A 22078-nucleotide genomic window follows, 5' to 3' on the forward strand; every position below is an offset into this window, starting at 1 on the left:
TTGATTACTATGTGTCTCAGTGTGTTTCTCCTTGGGTTTATCCTGTATGGGACTCACTGAGCTTCCTGGACTTGGGTGGCTATTTCCTTTCCCATGTTAGGGAAGTTTTCAACTATAATCTCTTCAAATATTTTCTCTGGTTCTTTCTCTCTCTCTCTTCTCCTTCTGGGACCCCTGTAATGTGAATGTTGTTGTGTTTAATGTTGTCCCAGATGTCTCTTAGGCTGTCTTCATTTCTTTTCATTCTTTTTTTCTTTAGTCTGTTCTGCAGCAGTGAATTCCACCATTCTGTCTTCCAGGTCACTTATCCATTCTTCTGCCTCAGTTATTCTGCTATTTATTCCTTCTAGTGTAGTTTTCATTTCAGTTATTGTATTGTTCATCTCTGTTGTTTAATTCTTCTAGGTGTTTGTTAAACATTTCCTGCATCTTCTTGATCTTTGTCTCCATTCTTTTCCCGAGGTCCTGCATCATCTTCACTATCATTATTCTGAATTGTTTTCCTGGAAGGTTGCTTATCTCCACTTCATTTAGTTTTTTTTGTGGGGTTTTATCTTGTTTCTTCATGTGGTGCATAGCCCTCTGCCTTTTTATCTTGTCTATCTTTCTGTGAATGTGGTTTTTGTTCCACAGGCTGCAGGATTGTAGTTCCTTTTGCTTCTACTGTCTGCCCTGTGTTGGATGAGGCTATCTAAGAGGCTTGTGTAAGTTTCCTGATGGGAGGGACTGGTGGTGGGTAGAGCTCTATTGTTCTGTTTTAACGTCACAGATTCTTTCTTCTTTCCTCTTTATTTTGCTGTTGAGCAGATCAATTGAGTTTATTTTTTTTAATTTGATTTTTGTGTGTTTTTAAAAATAATTTCCATTTGGTTCTTTTTTATATCTTTATATATTTTTCTGACACTTTGTGTGTTTTTTTGCTGATACTTCCTATTTTTTCATTGGCCCAATTACATTTGTAAATATTCACTGAAGCATTTGTATTATGGCTGCTTTTAAAAACTTTGTCAGATAATTCTAATATCTTGCTAATATCAATGTCATCTTAATATTGGTATCTGTTCACAATCTTTTCTCAGTGTTAAATCTCTCTTCTTTGTTTTGTTCCTGCTGAGGGGTGGTGAAAGTTCTGAGTCTCCACTACCCCTCCTCTGACACTACCCCAGCAGGGAAAGGAAGGGTACTGCATTGCCACTGAATGGGAGGTGGAGGTCCAATCTCCCTGTGATCCTCACTGACACTATGGAGGTCCAGAGTACTTTGTTACTGCTTGACAAGGGTGGACGTCTAGGCTCCAGGTAGCCTTTGCTGGCAAGCGTGGGGTTAGGACTACGTTAATTCTTTTGGTGTTTGTCTGGAGTAGGGTAGTTATTACCTGAAAGTTTTCTGTTAGGCACCCTGTTTCCCATCCTTTGGCTAGAAAGAAAAAGATTTATTTGGTGTTTTCCTTCTGCACCCGTTGACATTTCCCAGTTGCCAGTTTCTCTAGCACGTAGTCTGGGGTATATGAGACAAAACAAAATAAAACAAAAGCAGGAGTCTCATCACTGTGCTGTTCCTTGGTTTCCAAGTTACCTAGCCAGTCTGTCTTCTTTCTCCACCTTCCAGATCCTTCTTTCATTTGTTTAGTATACCACGTCCAGGACACTTAGTTGTAGTTAGTGGAGGAACAAGTAAAAGTACATCTATTGCATCATCCTGGAACCAGAACACTCAAGTGTTCTAATTACCAAGAGTTCATTTTTGTTCTTTGATTGTTTCTTTTATTCAGAGCATCTTAATTCATATTTTGCCTTTCTCATGCCAACAATTATAGCTGACTATTTCTTGGAAGTTTTTCCTTCTTCCTACCGTTTAATCTATTTATTCTAGTTTCTTTAATTTATCCTTCTGGTTTTCTACACTAAAAAAAAATGTGGGAATCCTTTGTTTTGTAATTATTTTTCAGATTAAGTCATAAGCATTTTCCATGTTACTGCACATATTTCATAATTTTAACTTAATACCAATTCTTCTACTTGTTCATTGCTAATTCCCATAAATATTTTACACCTTACCCAATTCTTTAAAAAAAAAACTTATTTTTTAGAGCAGTTTTAGATTCACTGAAAAATTCAAAGAAAGGTAGATTACCCATATGTCCCCTGTCCTCACACATGTCTCCTCCCATTATCCACATCACTCAGCAGTGTGGTACATTTGTTACCAGGGGTAAACCTACATTGATATCATAATCACTCAAAGTCTAAAGTTTACATTAGGATTCACTCTTGGTGTTGTGCATTCTATGGGTTTGGACAAATGTATAGTGACATACTTTCATCATTATAATATCATACAGAGTATTTTTTACTGCCCTAAAATTCTTCTGTGATCTGCATATTCATCCCTCTCCATGCCCCTAAACCCTCGAAACTGAACTTTTTATTTTCCCCATAGTTGTGCCTTTTCCAGAGTGTCATATAATTGGGATCATTCAGCATGTTGGCTTCTTCTACTTGGTAATATGCATTTAAGACTCTTTCATGTCTTTTCACATCTTGAAAGCTCATTTATTTTTAGCACTGAATAATATTCTATTGTCTACATGCAATGCAGTTTATTCATTTATCTACTGGTGAACATATTGGTTGATTCCAAGTTTTTATAATTATGAATAAAGCTGCTATAAATATCTGTGTGCAGGTTTTTTTTTTTTTTTTGGCAGTACGTGGGCCTCTCACTGTTGTGGCCTCTCCCGTTGCAGAGCACAGGCTCCGGACGCGCAGGCTCAGCGGCCATGGCTCACGGGCCTAGCCGCTCCGCAGCATGTGGGACCTTCCTAGACCGGGGCATGAACCCGTGTCCCCTGTATCAGCAGGCAGACTCTCAACCACTGCACCACCAGGGAAGCCCTGTGTGCAGATTTTTGTATGAATATAGTTTTCAGCTCCTTTGGGTAAGTACCAAGGACCACGACTGCTGGATCATATAGGAAGAGTAAGTTGAGTTTTTTAAGAAATTGCCAAGCTGTCTTGCAAAGTGGCTGCACCATTTTGCATTCTTATCAGTAATTAATGAGAATTCCCATTTCTCCACATCCTCACCAGGATTTGGTGTTGTCAATGTTTCCAGATTTTGGCCTAATAGGGGTACAGTTGTAGCTTATTAGTTTTTAATTTGCATTTCCCCATAACATATGATGTGGATAATATTTTCATGTTTATTTGCCATCTGTACTTATATTTTCTTTGGTGAGGTGTTTGGTAAGGTCTTTGGTCTATTTTTTAGTTGAGTTTTTTTTTTTTTCTTATTGCTGAGTTTTAATAATTCTTTGTATATTTTGAATAATCATGCTTTATCAGATGTGTCTTTTGCAGATATTTTCTCCCAGTCTAAGTCTTATCTTCTAATTCTCTTGACATTGTCTGTCATGGAGCAGAAGTTTTCTGTTTGTTTGTTTGTTTGTTTTTTAACAAATCTAGCTTATCAATGATTTCTTTCATGGACCCTGTCTTTGGTGCTATATCTAAAAAGGCATCACCATAGCCAAAGTCATACAGGTTTTCTTCTATGTTATCTTCTAGGAGTTTTATAAGTGGAATCCCTTTTTTAAGAGTAAGACATTATAAATTTGATTGGCATTTCTGTGTGAGTGGTCAAAGGCTTATTGATTGTTGGGTTTACTGTAGTGTGAAATGTGTGATCAGGTGGCTTTTTTAATGAGGATAAAACATAATTATTAATTATAAAAGTCCTTTTCTCTGGGGTGGTTTAGTTTCTCTAGTCCTCAGATGCTATGCCGTAGTTAAGATGAGGTATAATTCCAGCCAATTCCATTCTAGAAGTGGGTAGAGTAAGAGAGCTGAGTGCCCAACTGTCTATTTAGATTTTCACTTAATATTTAACATGTGTCTCTTCCTCTCCATGTTTTCTCCCATGTTTCCTCACTATCCTGTCATATCACCAAAGTCCCAGAGTCTGTTTGCTCAGTTTTGCCAGTTTCCCACTAACGGAAGGGCTAGTTGTCTAGTCTAATCATTCCATATCCGTATTTTCAACCAATTCCCGTGTCTTCAATTTAGCACCTGACCTACTGCTCCTGAGATAAACTGGGTCTCCAATTCCTAAGCATTGGCGATTCTATAGGGAAAGGTAGCTTTGCTTCTTTTTGGTATAAACCTCTGTAGTCACCTAAGTTATAACTTTCTCCTCCAATCAAGCATCTTATTTACATCCTGAAAATTATTAAAATCACTTGTCTGCTGTTATCTCTTCTCCTTTTCGCTTTGCCCTTGTGAATCTATGCCTTTATTATCTTACCGTCATTTTAATGAAATTTAGAGGAGAGTCAGTATGCTGTATTAAGAAGTCTTACATTGCTGCCATTTGCATCTGTAAGAGTCACACTATTAAAGATGTTGTTAAAGATTACTATTGGGCCACTAAATAGTTGATACTATATGCTAAGTGAGGTTGATTAGCTGTGGTTTTCCTCACTTATCTGAACACCTCACTATATTTTATCAATAGTCCATGCTTGAAACCATTGTACTTTAATCATACTTTAAACTATGTATTCCAAGCCTCATGAATCACATAATGTAATCATGGACAAATAATTGCATTTTACCTTCAAAGAATGAAGTGAACTTCAAATAGACACAGGTAGGATAGGACCATAATTCACTTAAGAATACATTTATTAAAATGAGGAAAGAAACACCATGATATGCTAATCGATTTAAAATTTTTCTTGGTTGTCATGAAGTATAGTGAAGCATCACTAAAACCTTTTTTAGATTTTCATTTTTATTACTAGTTTGACCTACTGAATTCACATATTCATAACACATAAGGTGCCTAAGCACACTCATTTTAAATGATAGTTCATTGATTTGCACATAACCCTGTTTTTCCTACTTCTCACTAGCCTATGGATTCAAATGAGCCTATTTTAATTTTAAAACCCAGATCTTGCTGTTTGATTTCCCCTACTTACCTACTCAGGACTGAATCCCTCTTTAGACTAACTTGTCCCACCCCTTTACATACTGCTGGGCTATTTCAAGGAGCAGAATCACCTGTCCTTACTATCAATGGGAACAGAGGCTCCTTACCCCCCTTGCCACTGCTTCTCTTACAAATTATGCCTTCTGATTGAAGTTCAGTTTGGAATCACAGCTCACTTTGGTCATTTTAAGATCTGACCAGCCACTATTATTTCTATGTGCCTTAGAAACTTAGCTTTAGGTACCTTATGTCTTTATGTCTGTGTGTTAGTTGCTGTATCCCTGTGTCACTATTAATGCTTGCTTCTGTAACTTCTGACTCACTGCTGATGATGACCACTGCTGTAACTGGTCCAGGGTTTGCCCTGAGCCACCACTCCCTTCTGCTGTCCTGACGATCCACTTCTGCTGACCACTGTGTCAACTGGAATTGTTCTCAGTCTGTGGTGAAATAAAAGGAAAATGGATGTTTCCCCTGTGTGCTGAGCACTTTAAGACTCTGAGGGGAATCTTGTTTGGTTTCTAAGATATGACAGAGTTTAATAAACAGCTTTCTCATTTCGCTCATAGGCATTTTCTCTCTGTGACTAGAATGTACCTTTTAGATGGCAGTTTCACAATGGACTCAAGACCTAGAACCATCATTTCCTTTTGATCCTAATTGTCATATAGCAATGGCTTTCACCTGGTGATAATTTTGCCTCCCAGTAGACATTTGTCAATGTCTGGAAACACTGTTAGTTGTGACAACTAAGCAGGTACTAGTGGCATTTAGCGGGTAGAGGCCAGGGATGCTGCTAAATATTCTACAAAGCACAGGACAGCTCAGCTCTCCATAACAGGAAATTACCCATCTCTCTCAAATGTCAACTGTATCCAGATTGAGGAAGCCTGTAATAGAGGAATGGAATGGAATGGGCAGGCACACCACAGTCAAGACAAAGAAATCTTGAGAATTCTAAACTGTAGATGATACAGATTATTTTTCTGAAGAAATTAAATCTTGTGGAAGTGGTCCAAAATCTATTCACTGTACACCTAATTCTGCTTTAAGCATAAGAATATATTTCCCATGTGATAACGGCTGCAGATTTTGTAAAATAACATGAGGGAACACAATGATCCAAGTCCTAACTTTTTAGCAGACCTCATTTCATATAAATTTCTGCCATGGACAAAAATTCTTTTCCCCTTGATTTTAAAATAAATTCAATAAAATAATAAAATAAAAATAAATCCCTTTCAGCTTTCCATGAGGGTGCACGTTTTTTAAAAGGATGGAAATGTATTGGGCTGGCCAAAAAGTTCATTTGGGTTTTTCTGAAAGATGTTACAGAAAAACCCGAAGGAACTTTTTGGCCAACCCAATACAGGAGTGCTAGGAACAAAGTCTAATGAGAGCCCTCATGGAAACATCTGAAATGATTTCTTCTAATTGGAACTGGACTGAGATCAAAAGCAGTAGCATCTGTGATAGAAGACCCCAGCTGATAGGGAATGACTTAAATAAGCCTCTGGCTTTCTTTCAGTGTTTGGCACAATTCTGGAGCACAGTGGTTACATTAAACAGAAATCCAAGAATTCCCACAACACTTCTGTCCATCTCTGTGAGGTGAAAAACAAACTGTGAAACAGCCAAAATATGTCTCGTTTCTACAGTCTCATATCCACATACTTCAGCCTTTCTTAACTCCTTTCCATCCATAACTCTCAGAATGAAGCACTGGAAGAGGAAGATGGGGGTGGGGTCATAGCACTCTGTATCCTGAAACATATATACAACCATGCAAAATACTAAAGATAGAGGCAGACCTACAGGGTGAGTCCTACAAGCAATGCATACTTCTAAATCTACCATATATTGCACCTGGACAAAGCAGTACGTGAGACTGACTCCTTGGCAAAGAATTTGTCCATCCAAACCTTAGCAGACTTTAATTCTACTCAAAAGTATCACACTCAGTGGGTTCCTACTTGGTCATACAGATTGTATTTAGGGTTGTGAAGAGCAATCTTCTACCTGTCTTAGATGTTAGAAGGAGAATCATGAGACCTCTGAGTGCCAGTGAAGAAGGCTGAGGACATTACATCTACTGACATGCCCTGGAATAGGGTAGGTTGATTGTGTTAGTTTCCTACTGCTTCTTACCACAAACTTAGTGGCTTAAACAAACACACAGTATCATACAATCTTGAGGCCAGAAGTATAAAATGGGTTTCACTTAGCTAATGTCAGGTTTGGCAGGGCTGTCTTTCCTCTGGCGTTTCTGGGGAATAATTCATTTTCTTGCCTTTTCTAGTTTCTAGAGGCTGCCCATATTCCTTAGGTCATGGCTCCATCGCTCTAGAGCCAGGCGTGACTGGTCAAGTTGTCATTGGCCAGGTGTCATTGTTCTCCCCCTTGACTTTGGTTTCTCTGACCAAGATGCTTTCCCAGCTTGTTCCTTTAGCTCTTGTTCCTCTTTAAAAAAATACCACTGTTTTTGAGAACCTACATTTTGCCAAGTATTCCTCCAAATATTTTTAATATACTATCTGAGTTAAACCTCTTAAAAATAGTACAAGGTAGGTATTCTTATCAGACACAGGTAAGGACACTGTACTTCCCACTCTGCCATCCCCTGTGGATTAGCCCAGAAGAAACTGCAATTTCCTGGCTTGTGTCTAACAGGGAAAAGCAGAATCAGATACTAGGCACAGTGCAGATATCTAATATGTGTTAAATAAACTAAATGGGGCACTATTTTTTCCCTGATAAGACTGGGATGGTGAGGCAGAGCTGAGTATTTCTATTTCAGTTAAAATTCTTATCAGTCTAAAATCCTATCAGTAGATGCCATTTAATGAGAACTGAAAAACATTGTAACTACTCTTAAGAATCATCATGAAGCTTACATCTTTGTCATTTTAATTGGAATTTGTCAGTATATACAAACACATACCTATTAGAGTTTGGAACCCCAAGCAGAACATGGAAAGTCATTGCAAGACAGAAAGAAAAGATTCCTATTTTAGAAAAAGAAACCATTAATTTTTTTCCTATTGCTATTCTTTGTGCCCATTTATCCTTCTACTTTTATTGACTTCCTTGTCTTTTGATTCTACTTGTCTATCTATACTGCTGGTGTGCGTGTGAAGAAATGCAGAGCAAACCCAACTATTAGCATCAGACAAACGTGGGTTCAAGTCTTGCCCTTGCCATGTACTGGGTATATCTCTGTGATTTCATGCAAGGACCTTCTCTATGCATCAGTTTCCCCGTTTGTAAGATGGAAAGAAACTGCCTGTCTTCAGGGGTGATTTTTGAAGTTCGGTTTTATTACAGAGCAGATGGTCAATAAATGCTAAATCCTTTTGCTGATATTATTTTTAATATTATTATATTGATATTCAGCTCTTTGAGGATTTATTGAGTGAATATGTTGAGAGTTTTTGGAGCAATGTCAAGCAAACAAAAAGTCATTTCATATAAATGTTAGCTATTGGTACATTTTTAAAGCAATTATTATTTTATTAATATCAGCTTATCTTTGATTCATGGATTTTCCCTTCTTTTTTTTTTTTAAGCCAAAGTTTTCCCATTTCTTTTCTAAGCAAATACCCAGACTTAATATTCAATCTCCCTGCTTTGTGGTACTGGCTTGCTTCTCCTGATAATATTTAAAACCCTTGACCTGATCAATTCCATCTAAGCTGATAATATCTAAAAACACCCTTCCACCTAAATAGCCTCCTGGAATTAGCTTGGCCTCTGCTGACTCTCCTTTGTTCCACCATAATGAACACCCCAGTATGACAACACCCTAGGTCCTATGAATATTATGAAATCATAAAGCCAAAATATTATTTGATAACTTGTCACTCTGTGAACTAAAACACTTCTCTACGTCTAATTCTCAGCCCCAGTGCTCTAAAGCTGGACATGACAAATCTTTTCTGTAAAGGGCCAGATAATAAATATTTCAGGTTTTGTGGGCTAGACAGTCTCTGTGACAACTACTCAACCCTGTAGATATAGCCCAGAAGCAGCCATAAAACTGTGCAGATGAATGGGTGTGGCTATGTGCCGATAAAACTCTTTACAAAAGTAAGTGATCAGCCGGATTTAACCCTCAGAACATACTTTGCTTACCCTTGTCTTAAAGCATGCAATTTTCATCAAGGGTTATATCACCCCCAAGGGGTTGTAAATTAGACCTTGGCAGGAAGGGTGGCAAAAAATCTTACTCTTTGTACAAAGCACAGATACAGTACAAAAAAAGATTGTTCTGGGTTGAATCGTGTCTCCAAAAATTGATGTCTACCCAGAACTTCAGAATGTGACTTTATCTGGAAATAGTGCCTTTGCAGGTATAATTAAGGGAAGATGGGGTCATATTGGATTTGGGGTGGGCCCTAATCCAATAACTGGTGTCTTTATAAGAAGAGCGATGTTTGGCCACAGTGACATGCACAGAGGAGGCACTGGAAAGATACACAGGGAAAGTGCCACATGATTGAAGTGATGCTTCTGCCAGTCAAAGAATACCAGGATTGACAGCAACAATGAGAAATGAGGAAGAGGCAAGGAAGGATCCTCCCTATAGGCTTTAGAGAAAGCATGGCCCTGCCAGCATCTTGATATCAGACTTCAAGTCTGCAGAATTATGAGACAACAAATTTCTGTTGCTTTCACCTACATAGCTTGTGGTAATTTGTCACGGCAGCCCTAGAATACACAGGTATATAGCATATCTGTGGTATTAAACTTTCATAGGACTATGAAGATGATTATGGGAAAAATATTTTCAAAGCCTCCAAGGGGGGGTCATATTTTTAAAAAAGATGCTGAGAATCACTGTTCTAGATGTGTCGTTTTCCTGACCAGCTTGACAAGGTGTCAGACAAGAACCAACATTTATTTGGAAAATATTTTCTGTTTTTCTAAATCTGGCTTCCCCTTTAAACACTGGTGATTGGGTTTCATCCTCAATCTTTCTCTAGAGTTGCTCCAACTCTTAGAAATGATGACTTTGTACTTGGTCAGATGAACTTGACCTTTGCCCTGATATCTTTATCTTCAGGGATGAAGACATGGAGCAATCATAATTGAACTGCAGACCCAACATCCGAGCAGCTATCCGCTGTCTAATACGCCAAAGAATTGAGTTGTTCCAGCTCTAACTTTCAACAGTAGGTGGAATCAGAGATAAAAGAACTAAAACAACCTCCAAATTCCAGAGCACAACTAAATTTGCATTCTTACTATGGACCAGATTACAAACTAATTATTGTGAGCTCAATATTTTTAAGCCTGACTTAGAATAAAACAAAAGCTTAGACATGCTAAGAAACACTCCCCAGGTCACAAATGTCTGAGTTGTCAGGTCCAGTTTAATGCAAGGTGTCATATTCTTCACAGTGTGTTACTTTGTATCTGAGACCTACATGAGAGAAGATTTAGGGGAGCCCCACAAAAATCTGCAATCAGAGGTGTTATGATTCCTTTAATTAGATGCTCAGACCAGAACAGATGATCCTCAGAGACTGAATAACAGAGCTTCCTTAGCCAGAAATTGTCCTGTTGGGTCAGCCAGGAAATAATTGAAGGCCAGTCTCCCACGCAATTGGGAAATGCCTCACTCCTAACATCTTAGGTTGAGCTATTTTGGGCCAAACTCTTGAGAGTTCACATCTCCAATGTCAGTTTCCTATACCCCAAAAGAAGCAGCACGATTTATTCAATAAATGTTGATTAAGAGTCCTTAATATGCTAGGCCCTGGAAAAAGGCAGGGAATCAAAGAAAAGAAAGACAAAAATCTGTTCTCATGGAGTTGATATTATAGTCAAAGAAGAATAAACTGACAAAAAATAAAATAAGTAAAAATAGATAGCATATCATATGCTGGTACTAAGGTACATGGTTAAGAACACAGAACAGATTGCATGTCTCACCACATATGAAGTGTGTGACCTTGGCCTAGTCACCTTTCTGTACCTCAGTTTCTGCATCTGTAAATGAAGAGAATAACAGAGGCTGTCATACAGGATTGTTAGAAGGATTGATAGAAAGCACTTAGATCTCAGCCTGACACATATATTATTAGCTCTTATTATATGAAGAAAAATAAAATTAGCACTGAAGCTGGAGAGTGAAGTTGGTGGCTGTGGAGATGACTGAGGACAATAAGGCTTAGATTTGGAAAACCATGATTTTTGACTCTTGTCTCTGCCGCCTACTCTGTTATCTTAGAAAAAATATGTAACCTCTCTGATTCTCAGTTTTTGTGTTTTTGGTTTTGTCAGTCTGTAAAATAGAGATAATCCTACCAACCATGTGCGTTTGAGATAGAATGAGTTGGACAGAATGAAATAGCACTGGTAAAGCTCACAGTGGTCCTGCACAGAGAATATGTAATTCACAACTCTGTTTCTTCTTAATCCCTAAACTGTGGTTGACAGAGAGGCCTCTCCTAATCTCCTAGACGGGAATACATTGCTCTGCCAACCCTTATCCATGGGGGATACATTTGTTCCAAGACCCCCAATGGATGCCTGAAACTACAGATGTACTGAATCCTATAGGTTTTCCATATACATACATACTATGATAACGTTTAGTTTACACGTTAGGCACAGTAAGAGAATATACAGGTTACCAGCAGCACTACTCTGGTGCTTTGGGGACATTATTAAGTAAAATAAAGGTTATTTGAACACGAGCACTGTTGATACTGTGAGAGTCGGTCTGATAGGTAGCAAATGTAGCGTGGACAAAGGGATGATTCACATCCCAGGCAGGATGGGGCGGCAAGGCACGAGATTTTATCAGGCTTCTCAGAACAGCATACAATTTAAAACTTATGAGTTATTTCTGGAATTTTCCATTTAACATTTTCAGACCATGGTTGACCACAGGTATCTGTAATCACAGAAAATGAAACCCTGGATCAGGAGGGACTACTGTATTGAGAAGGCTGTGGGCATTCCCATACGGCCCAAGTCTCTCCAAAGACATGTCCAGGGAGTTGATATCAGCACCAGTCTTTTACTTTTGTCATTAAACAGAGTTTTCCTCCCCAAATAAGACTCTCTAGAAGTAAAAAGAAACAAAACTATTTTTATTATTACTATTATTATCCCCATTTAAAGATGAAAAACGTAAGTCACAGAGAGATTAACTGGCACAAAGTCATAGAGACAGAATTTTTTGGACATAGGGTTTGAACCAGACAGTATGGCATTTGTTCCATATGTTGTGCTGCCTATTATGTGTCTGGCACATCATAGTCACTCAATAAATACTTGTGTAAATGAATGCATCAAAGTAGAGGCAATGATAATTAAATCTAGACTACCACATGAATGTAAGTGTGGTACATATCATTACGGAGATGGGTACATAGGGAAAGAATGGGGGAAGCCACCCACATCAGTTTGAAATACAAATTAGGGCTTGAGGACTAAAAAGAATTTTCAGTAGCCAGAATGCCCTTTTGATTCCTTTCTTTGATGATTTGAAATACTGACAATTGACCTTTAGAAACAAAAGAGTTTACAGTCGTACACAATAAAAACCATATCTCATATCAAAGACCTTACAATATGGAGATGCTCAAGAACTGCATTTATTCATGGGGTCCTCCTATATAATATATATTCAGGACTTACAGTATTCTATTATTTTAGGAGAAGGAATAACAAAGCTAAGGCATTATTCCTTCTGATAAAGCAATAGAAGGGAATTCGAAGCCAAAGAATAGCATAAGTAAAGCAAAAATATATGAATAAACAACATAAAAATGCAAGAATTTTGAAATGACTGAGTGTGGAAACACTGATGTCACTCTTACAGAGTTCAGAGCAGCACCTAGGGACCAGTTTCCATGGACCTGCTTTCAGTTTAAGCAGCTCCAGCTCTTCAGTTGTTTTCTCCATTCTGCTCTCAACGAGGCTAGCTACCGAATAAGAGAAACTGTTGGAGGCATGGGGCACGGCATATTTTCTCCAGCCCTTGAAGTAAACATTCATCCTTGCCAAGCAGAGAAACACTGGACCTAGTGTTCATGTCAAAAATGTATTATATAATAAGTCAGTTCTTGGCTTTCTACAACAGCCTTTTAGCCCATCATTAATGCTTATGGTACAAATTTAAATAGAGATTATGCAAATACCTACAATACAAGGATGCCAACATAAATTCTATGGTGTTTCTCAAAGCAGAGCAGTACCAGAAAAGGCATGGCTTTCAATTTAATTGCATTAAAATTGGTCTCTTTTGGCATATTTTCTTGGAAATGAAAGGGAAATAAAATTGTATTTTCTTTTTTGTGGGTTTTTTTTTGTCTCAGAATTGCATGATATTATAGAAACAACTCACCACTTGTGAAAAAAGACCCAAACCAATTTCAAAATATTTCATAGATATTAAATATCAGAACTTGAATCTAAGTTCCATAAAATGGTCAGTGAAGAATACATAGAAGAACATAAAATTATCACCTATATTGGATAGGAAATGAGTCCTAATAATTAAATCTGTGTTGATGGCAAAAGCATTTTGTTCTTTTGAAACATATAAATGACAACTAGTCAACATCTACTGACCATTCTTAATTTTTCTCTTCCAGTATGGTTGTCTCAGGAAATAGGTTTTACAGATATAATGGTTTACATAGTTATACGTTACCACCTGAACACAGCCATGCACACAGACTTGCCAGTATGCATCAAAATGACATTTCAGTTCTTATTTCTTAGGGTCTCTTCCTGCAATCAAACGTAAGTACATTCTTCATCTGTCTTTAGGAAAGCATTTAGCTATAAAAGTCCAGACTCAGCAAGGAATTTCACAATAGAATGATAAAAATATCAAAAGGTAAGAACCTAGTTTTTCATAATACCCTCAGAAAGATTTTCTTCATCTAAAAAATACCATCTCGTAAAGAAAGCAAGCTCAATGGTTCAAGCAATAGGTTGAGTTCTTGTATCGCTTTCAAAATATGAGGAACTAGCAGACAAATGTAGTAGCAATAATTTATTTTTGAAGCATGGATAATGTGATTTTCCTACTTTTTTTTCCAAAAGAAAAAACAATCAGCTGAGATTTCAGGACATATAATTGAAAGCTTTTTTCTCCTATTGGCAATATAAAGTAGAAATTGAGACAAACCTATACTAACTAGGATATAATCCACCGCTTTGTAAAAAGTTTCCTTCCTTTTACAAGGCCAGATGGTAAAATGCAAGCACCTACTATACACACACATACACACACACACACACACACACATATTTTTTGCCAGTGCTACCAAAGATGGCTGTTATGTTATTTCATAAAAGTGCCTGATTTATTCTCTTTCTGAAGGGTAAGGTGTCCCTTTTGGTTGAATGACTCCAATTTGTGTTGACTCATTCAGCAGAAGAGTTAAATAAAAGAAAACTTTACTCATGATGCCACTGACTTCAAAATCCATTTTATAATCCTTAAAATTTCATTGAAAAACATTCTTTCTCTTTTGTGCTGTCAGAGAAACCCTGCTGCAGTTAGTTACATTTCTAACATCTAGTGCTGCTTCAGTGACAGGGTCTTGCTGATGGAGCCATTCCAACTGGACTGGAAGGCATGGTGCCTGAGCCTCTGTGCTCGTTTGCGTGGTGACCTCCTCACTGAAGGTTGATGAGTTGTTTTTTATTTTTCATGTTTCTCAGAGACAGAATGAATACCATAAGCTCTCAGGAGATGATTTTAATTTAAATTATTTAAAATCATTATCACTGGTGAGTTTTACATAACTGTATCCTTCGATGGTGTACCAGCATGTGTGATGTGTACACACACACACATACAGCTTTGCTTTAATAAAGCTTGGTAGAGTTACTTCAAAGAGGAACAAACATAATGGAGATAGTAATTTTGTGACAATTCTTTCCAACTGGTAACACAGGTAATTTATTTTAGGAACAGTGTATCACAGCCACTATACTGTACCTCCTCACTAGAATTAAAGCCCCAAATGATGATGTAACTTACAAGAAATCAGAGATTGTTCTATCTTGTTTACCATTGTACCAGCCGCACCTAGAACAGCAACTGGCACACAGTTATTATATGTTTTTATCCCAGTCATTAATTCAGTGAGTATTTATTGTTTTGCCTACATGTACAAAATACTGCATACAGAGGTGATAATTAGTAGTGAAGAGACAAAAATGATCTGAGTTTACCATGAGGCAATGGCAGATAGGAACAAAAAAAATCAATTAAAATAAAATGTGATAAGTAATCTGATTGAGAATAGTTATTATAATGTGAATCAATGATTTCACAATTCCTTTAACATATTGCAAAATCCTCTATTAAACTATTCAGGCATGTTTTTGGTATTACATGATTTATTTTTCTTCCTATGACTTTAGCAAATTCACCTACAAGGTGAATTTCTCATGGTCAATTATGGCCTTGAAAAATATTTTTCTCTCTTCTGGTTTTCTGATTATTATTAAAATTCTTATTAAAATATATGCTTATTCTAAGAACAAGATATAACATTCATAAACATATTTGTACCTAATAAAAGAGCACTTAAATACTTAAAGCAAGTATTAACAGACATAAAGGGAGGAACTGACAGTAATACAATATAGTAAGGGACTTTAAATACCCCACTTACATCAGAAAAAAAAAAATAACGAAAAATAACGAAACAGTGGCCTTAAATGAAACATTAGATCAAATGAACTTAATTGATATCTACAGAATATTTCATCTAAAAACAGCAGAATACACGTTCCTTTCAAGTATACATGGAATTTTCTCCATGATAGATCACATGCTAGGCCATAAAACAAGTCTTAATAAATTTTAAAAGACTGATATCATATCAAGCATCTTTTCTGACAACAATGATAGGAAACTAGAAATCAACTGCAGGGAGAAAACCAGAAAAAATCACAAACACTTGGAGATTAAACAACATGCTACTAGGAAACTAATGGGTTAATGAATAAATCAAAGAGGAAATTAAAAAATACCTTGAGATGAATGAAAACAGGAACAAATATTTCCAAAATTTATGGGGCACAGCAAAAGCAATTCTAAGTAGGAAGTTTATAGCAATACAGGCTTACCTCAATAAATAAGAAAAATCTCAAAAACACTACCTAACTTTCCACCTAAAGGAAAGAAATTAGAAAAAGAAGAACAAACAAAATGCAAAGTCAGAAGAAGGAAGGAAAAACTAAAGATCAGAGTAGAAATAAATAAAATAAAGACCAAAACAACAATAGAAAAGATCAATGTAAGAGATGATTTTTTAAAAAGGTAAACAAATTGATAAACCTTTAGACAGATTTATCAAAAAAATAGAGGGCCAAAATAAATAAAATTAGAAATGAAACAGGGAAAGTTAAAACTGATATCACAGAAATACAAGCAATCATAAGATAATACTATGAAGAGTTATATGCCAGCAAATTTGACAACCTAGAATAAATGGATAAATTCCTGGAAACATACAATTCTCCAAGTCTGAATCAGGATGAAGTAGAAAATCTGAACAGATCAATGCCTAGTAATGAAATTTTTTTTTAAAAAGAGAAATAATGAGCTAGAGCCTTAATAATTATTAAAATATATGCATTCTCTATAATTTTAAAAGTTTGATCCATCAACAGATGAATTGAAAAAGAAGATGTGGTAATATATACACAAAGAAATACTACTGAGCCATATAAAGAATGGAATTTTGCTGTTTGCAACAACATGAATGGACTTGGAGGGCATTATGCTAAGTGAAATAAGTCAGACAGAGAAAGACAAATACTGTATGATATCTCCTACATGTGGAATCTAAAAACTACAACAAGCTAGTGAATATAAAAAAAAGAAGCAGACTCACAGATACAGAGAACAAACTAGTGGTTTCCAGTGGGGAGAGGTAAGTGAGGAGGGGTGAAATAGGAATAGGGGGTTAAGAGATACAAACTATTATCTACAAAGATATATTGGGTAAGGATACAAAGATAAGGATACAATATATCCTTATACAAAGATAAGGATATATTGTATAACACAGGGAATATAGTCAATATTTTAGAATAACTATAAATGGATTAAAAACTTTTAAAATCGTGAATCACTATAATGTACACCTATACCTTATATCATATTGTACATCAAGTATACTTCAATTAAAATTTTTAATTAAAAAATAAATAAATAAACAAAAGTTTGGTTTTCACACACGAATATACAAACACATCTATTTGTAAACAATGGCTCTTAAAGATGAACATACATATACCTTTCTCTAAACAACATTATTCCTTAAGTTGCTAAATTGTTTTACATGCATATAAGAATGAATGTAGTAATATTATGTGAAATAGCCAAAATCTAGGAAAGCCCAAAATATACATTATAATAAAAAATGTTTAAGTTTTTATATAATTTTACACAGCAAAGTGAATGAACGAATATTCATACATGGAATAACATAAATAAATCTTAGAAAAATAATTCAAACAATATTGAATAAAAAAAGATAAATTCAGAAGGCTATGACGGTATGATATCAGTTTTATAAAACTGAAAACGGCAAAATCAATTTTATATATTTTAAGTTGTATAATGTTTTTGAAAAGTTTGTTTTTTAAAAAAGCTAGGAAATAGTAAATATAAAATTCACAACAGTGGTTATCTTAAGGAGTTGCAAGGATCAGAAGAAAATACACTAATAGTGACACTGGCATAGATAACGATTTACTTACCAAATTCCATGGTGGGTTTACCAGTAAGTTCTATTATGATGCTTCATAATTTTTACATACATTATATAATGGACATTGCTAATGTTTTGCCCATTTCTCTTCAGATCCCACTTATGTTTCTTTATGCTTCTTTTTAGACTTTTGTATCTTATTGATTATAAAAGCTCTGAAGTATACTGCCTTTGATGACTGCCATTAGCCTAATAGAATCACTTTGGCTAAATACACCAGAAGAGAACCAGAAGTACCTGAGAGTTCCTTTCTTCCTGGGATGGCCCTCAGCCAATACAGAAAAATCAATGAAAAGAGAAAAATCAATGAAAAGAGAAACTGGTTCTATTGGACATTCCTCCCCTATCTCCTTTGCTGGCTCTAAGACCTCCAACCTTAGAATAAGTTAGGTTCTTAGTCTTTGGTCTTCTTCCCTTGGTTATCTATACCCAGTACTTGCATGAACACATAGACTGTCACGGTTGTTTGATCATGATTCTCAAAATCATATCTTTTGCTTAAAACTCCATACCAGACCCCCGACCTGTATATCTGGGTGCCTAATTAACATCTATTGGATGTTCAATAGGCCCTACAATTTCAACAAATCTCACAGTTAGAACCTAGTATGATACTTCTCCTAAACTTACATTCTTAACAATGTTCACATTTCAGTATATTCTCCCAGCTCCTATGCCAAACCATCATAAAACGTTGGCACTTCTTCAGGAAAGGGTTAACTCATTAAACCAGGGTTGTTCAAACCCTACACATTCCAAAGAAAGGCTTGTCTTCAGGACTGGTCCTTGGATGGCTCCTAGGAAATGAGCTCTTTACTCTTGTAATATTCTGCTTGATAAGACCATTTTTGTATGCCTCTGACTTTGGGTTATGCTGCACCCATTTTACCAGATAAGTTTGTCCTAACAATGTGATTTATGGTGTATTGGTCAGGGTTCCCCAGAGAAACAGAGCCAATAGGATATATAGAGAGATATATAAGAGGAGGCTTATGACAGAAATTTGCTCACCTGGTTATGGAAGCAGAGAGGTCCCATAATCTTCCATCTGCAAGCTGGAGAACCAGGAAAGCCAGTGGTGTAATTCAGTCCGAGTCCAAAGGCCTGAGAATTAGGGAACCGATGGTGTGAGTCCCGATCTGAGTCCCAAATCTCAAGAACCAGGAGTACCAATGTCTGAAGGCAGAAGAAGATGGATGCTTCAGCTCAAGCAGAGAGAGCCAATGTGTCTTTCTCCCCCTTCTTCTATTCAGGCCCTCAACAGATTGGATGATCCTGCTGTCATTGGTGAAGGAGATTTCTTCAACTCAGTCTACTAATTCACAGCCTAATCTCTCCCAGAGACACACTCACAGACAGATTCAGAAATGTTTACCAGGAATATATCATGGATTGAAAGGGTCAGTGTTATAAAACCATCAATTCACCTCTAATTGATCTATATGATAAATACAGTCTCAATCAAAATCAAAGACCAAGAAGAGCCAAGATAGTCTTGAAGAAGAAAAATAAAAATGGAAAATAACTGTATAATAAAGTCATTATAAAGCTACAGGATAGACACAGAGAAATAGACCAATGAAATAGATGGTCAACAAAGAGACTCACTTGTATATGATGCAGCAGAGGAATGATGGTATGTTCAATAAATGTCGATTGGACATCATTTAGAAAAATGTACTTTCACCTATACCTCACAATATACACAGAAATCAATTCTAGATGGATAATAATCTAAATGTTAAAGAAAAAAGGATCTTCTTCAAGGTATCATAGAAGAAAATCTTCATGATTTTAAGGTAAACAAAGTTGTCTTAACCAAGAAAATATTACTAACTGGAAAAGAAATTAGAAATGCTTGTCCATCAAAAAATACCCTTTATAGGATAAAAAAAGCAAACTTAATAGAAAAATGGGTCAGGGACTTGAACAGAGGATATTCAAATGGGCAAAATGTACAGAATTTGGAGAACATATGGATCTGACATACTTATGAACTGAAGGTGAGAAGTTAAATTGCTTCTATGATTTGGAAAACTGTTTGGCATTATCCACTAAAAAGTTGAACACATACTTACTCTATGACCTAGTTAGTGATGGGCATATCTGTGGAAGTACACTTTAGGCACAGAGAACTGTGAATCCAAAGACCTTAAGACAGCTGAATACCTGATGCATTCAAGCAACAACAAAGAGGCTGGTGTGTTTTTTTTTTTCCTTCCCTCTCACCCTCCTCCCATTGGAGTGTAAAGCACTCATCTGACTCACCTTGTTCACTGAGGTCTTCCCAGCAGTTAGGTGGATAACATAAAAGCTCACTAAGTGTCCGAAGGAATGAATGAGTGAGAGAATACATCCAGTTTCCTTTTTCTTTTATTTTTTTGGCTGCACCTTGAGGCATGCGGGATCTTAATTCTTCTACCAGGATCAAACCTGCATCCCCTGCAGTGGAAGCACAGAGTCTTAACCACTGAACCACCAGGGAAGTCCTGAGAATACATCCAGTTTCCTGGCTTTTCATTAGCACATCTCTGTTCTTTTATTAAAAGCATAAATCTTTATAATGATCCAAATAACAAAGAGATGAAAGCTTCTGCCCCAGGTTCATATTTCTTAAAGTGTTTTTGGTGGGTCATTGGTTCCACAAATGCTCACCAAAAAAAAAAGTCTCACAATCATATGTGGAAACTTTGCTTACTGTGTCTCCCACTTAGAAAATCACACTGTACTTTAGCAGATTAAAAGGTTTTTGAAAGCATATAAAATATAAAAGTTGCAGAATTGAGAAGTTCTTGCAACTAAAACATACTCCCGTTATAACTATTCAAGTATTTTCCAGATGGAGTTGACCCTGGAACCATTTTTATTTAATGTCTCTTAACATTCTGAGGAAGCCAATGCTCCACCATAAACTTGGGGAAATTAGGAGAACACTGAAAAACAAGCCTTGCTCTGAAGAGTTCTGCTGAGGTGATGCAGAGTAAAGATCAAAGATGACTCTAAGAAGAAACATGTAACATGATGAGGAGTCAAAAGGACCTCTCTTCTTGTCCTTCTCCTTTGGAGATGTTTTAGGAGTCACATGGCTTAAAAAGGGAAAAATGGGTAAATGCAGCACAGAACAAAAAAGTAAATGAAACATAGTGGCAGGATTCCCACAGAGCCAGTTCTAAAACCCTGCATGTTTTCAGTAACCATAAAAACATCTAAATTCAAACTGAAAGTGCCACGTTCTATTGAGACAGCACCAAGTGCTTGGTATCTGCTCCTGGAGTTCTTGTTTAACACACCAAGAACGCAGATTTTTTTTTTTTAATAGCCAGAATAAAACATAAAGTAAGGACAAAAAGGAGTGGGAGAATCACTGGTGATTCTCCCCGTATCTGACTATTTGTTGTGTGGCTGAAAGAGCATTTGGTGACAAACGACTCCTATATTTCTCCTTTTCTCATAATATGACTCAAAAATTGGTCCCACATTTCACAAGTGTTCCCCATATATTTTCAAGCCCAATATTGCCTTTTCTGAGATGTGACTCTGGTTACATTCAGAATCAAGGCCTCCCTATAAGATTAAGCATTCTTAATGCCAAGCTTTGCTACCAGAAAAAAAAAGAGAAAAACTTTCTATTTTACTCAGCATTGCATAAACAAGTCGTATCTAAATCTCTGAAGTGAAAGTGCCATATAAAAGATATATACATATACGTTTTTTCAGCTAAATTGGTGCCATAAAGCTGTATTACAAATATGAATAATGCTTTTCTGCAGTGATATTTAGGGCTATACAAATACTGTTTAGAGATATTTTGGTTTCTTCTACCTTTGCAGGATAAGACATTAAAGGAAATCGTTACTATATTTTATTGAAGTTAAAACTGTTGGGTTATAGCATTTTTAATATGGTAACCTAGGCCAAATACTGAATCTAGCATTTATTTTATTGCTTTTCACATGTCTTGTTTAAAGGCTCTAAGAAATGAAAAATTCCAATGAAAGCCATATTGAATTTTATTGATATAATTTCTATAAAGTAAAATCTCCATAAAAATTTATGTCACTTCATTAAATGAGACGATAGGAAATGGAATTATTCTTGGAGAAATTTTTATATGGTCAATCAGGTACAATTAAACTATCATCTAGTAGATATCTTTATACTACTGGAAATTACAGGATGTGTTTTCAGAAGTGTTTGGTTGATGTCTTTTTATTCTACAGAGAACTTAATGACAGTTATTACAACATGCCACACTACACTGATTGTACTAAAGCAATTCAATAATATACAGTTAAAACGTTATCTAGGATCTATAAAGAATATAG

General features: G+C 36.2%; 1 long non-coding RNA gene across 1 annotated transcript; it reads right to left on the bottom strand.

The window, feature by feature from the left end:
• Positions 1 to 10462: 10462 nt before the first annotated feature.
• On the bottom strand, positions 10463 to 21829 carry LOC111177991 (uncharacterized). Its single transcript, XR_002645542.2, has 3 exons — positions 20022 to 21829; positions 18765 to 18929; positions 10463 to 10983 (listed from the first exon to the last, which is right to left on the bottom strand). It is a non-coding gene; the product is annotated as an uncharacterized LOC111177991 (long non-coding RNA).
• Positions 21830 to 22078: the final 249 nt, after the last annotated feature.

This window comes from Delphinapterus leucas, chromosome 2 (genome assembly GCF_059928025.1).
Source record: "Delphinapterus leucas isolate spDelLeu-1000000601 "Yukka" chromosome 2, BTC_Dleu_Yukka2, whole genome shotgun sequence".
In the NCBI taxonomy this organism is placed as follows: Eukaryota; Metazoa; Chordata; class Mammalia; order Artiodactyla; family Monodontidae; genus Delphinapterus; species Delphinapterus leucas.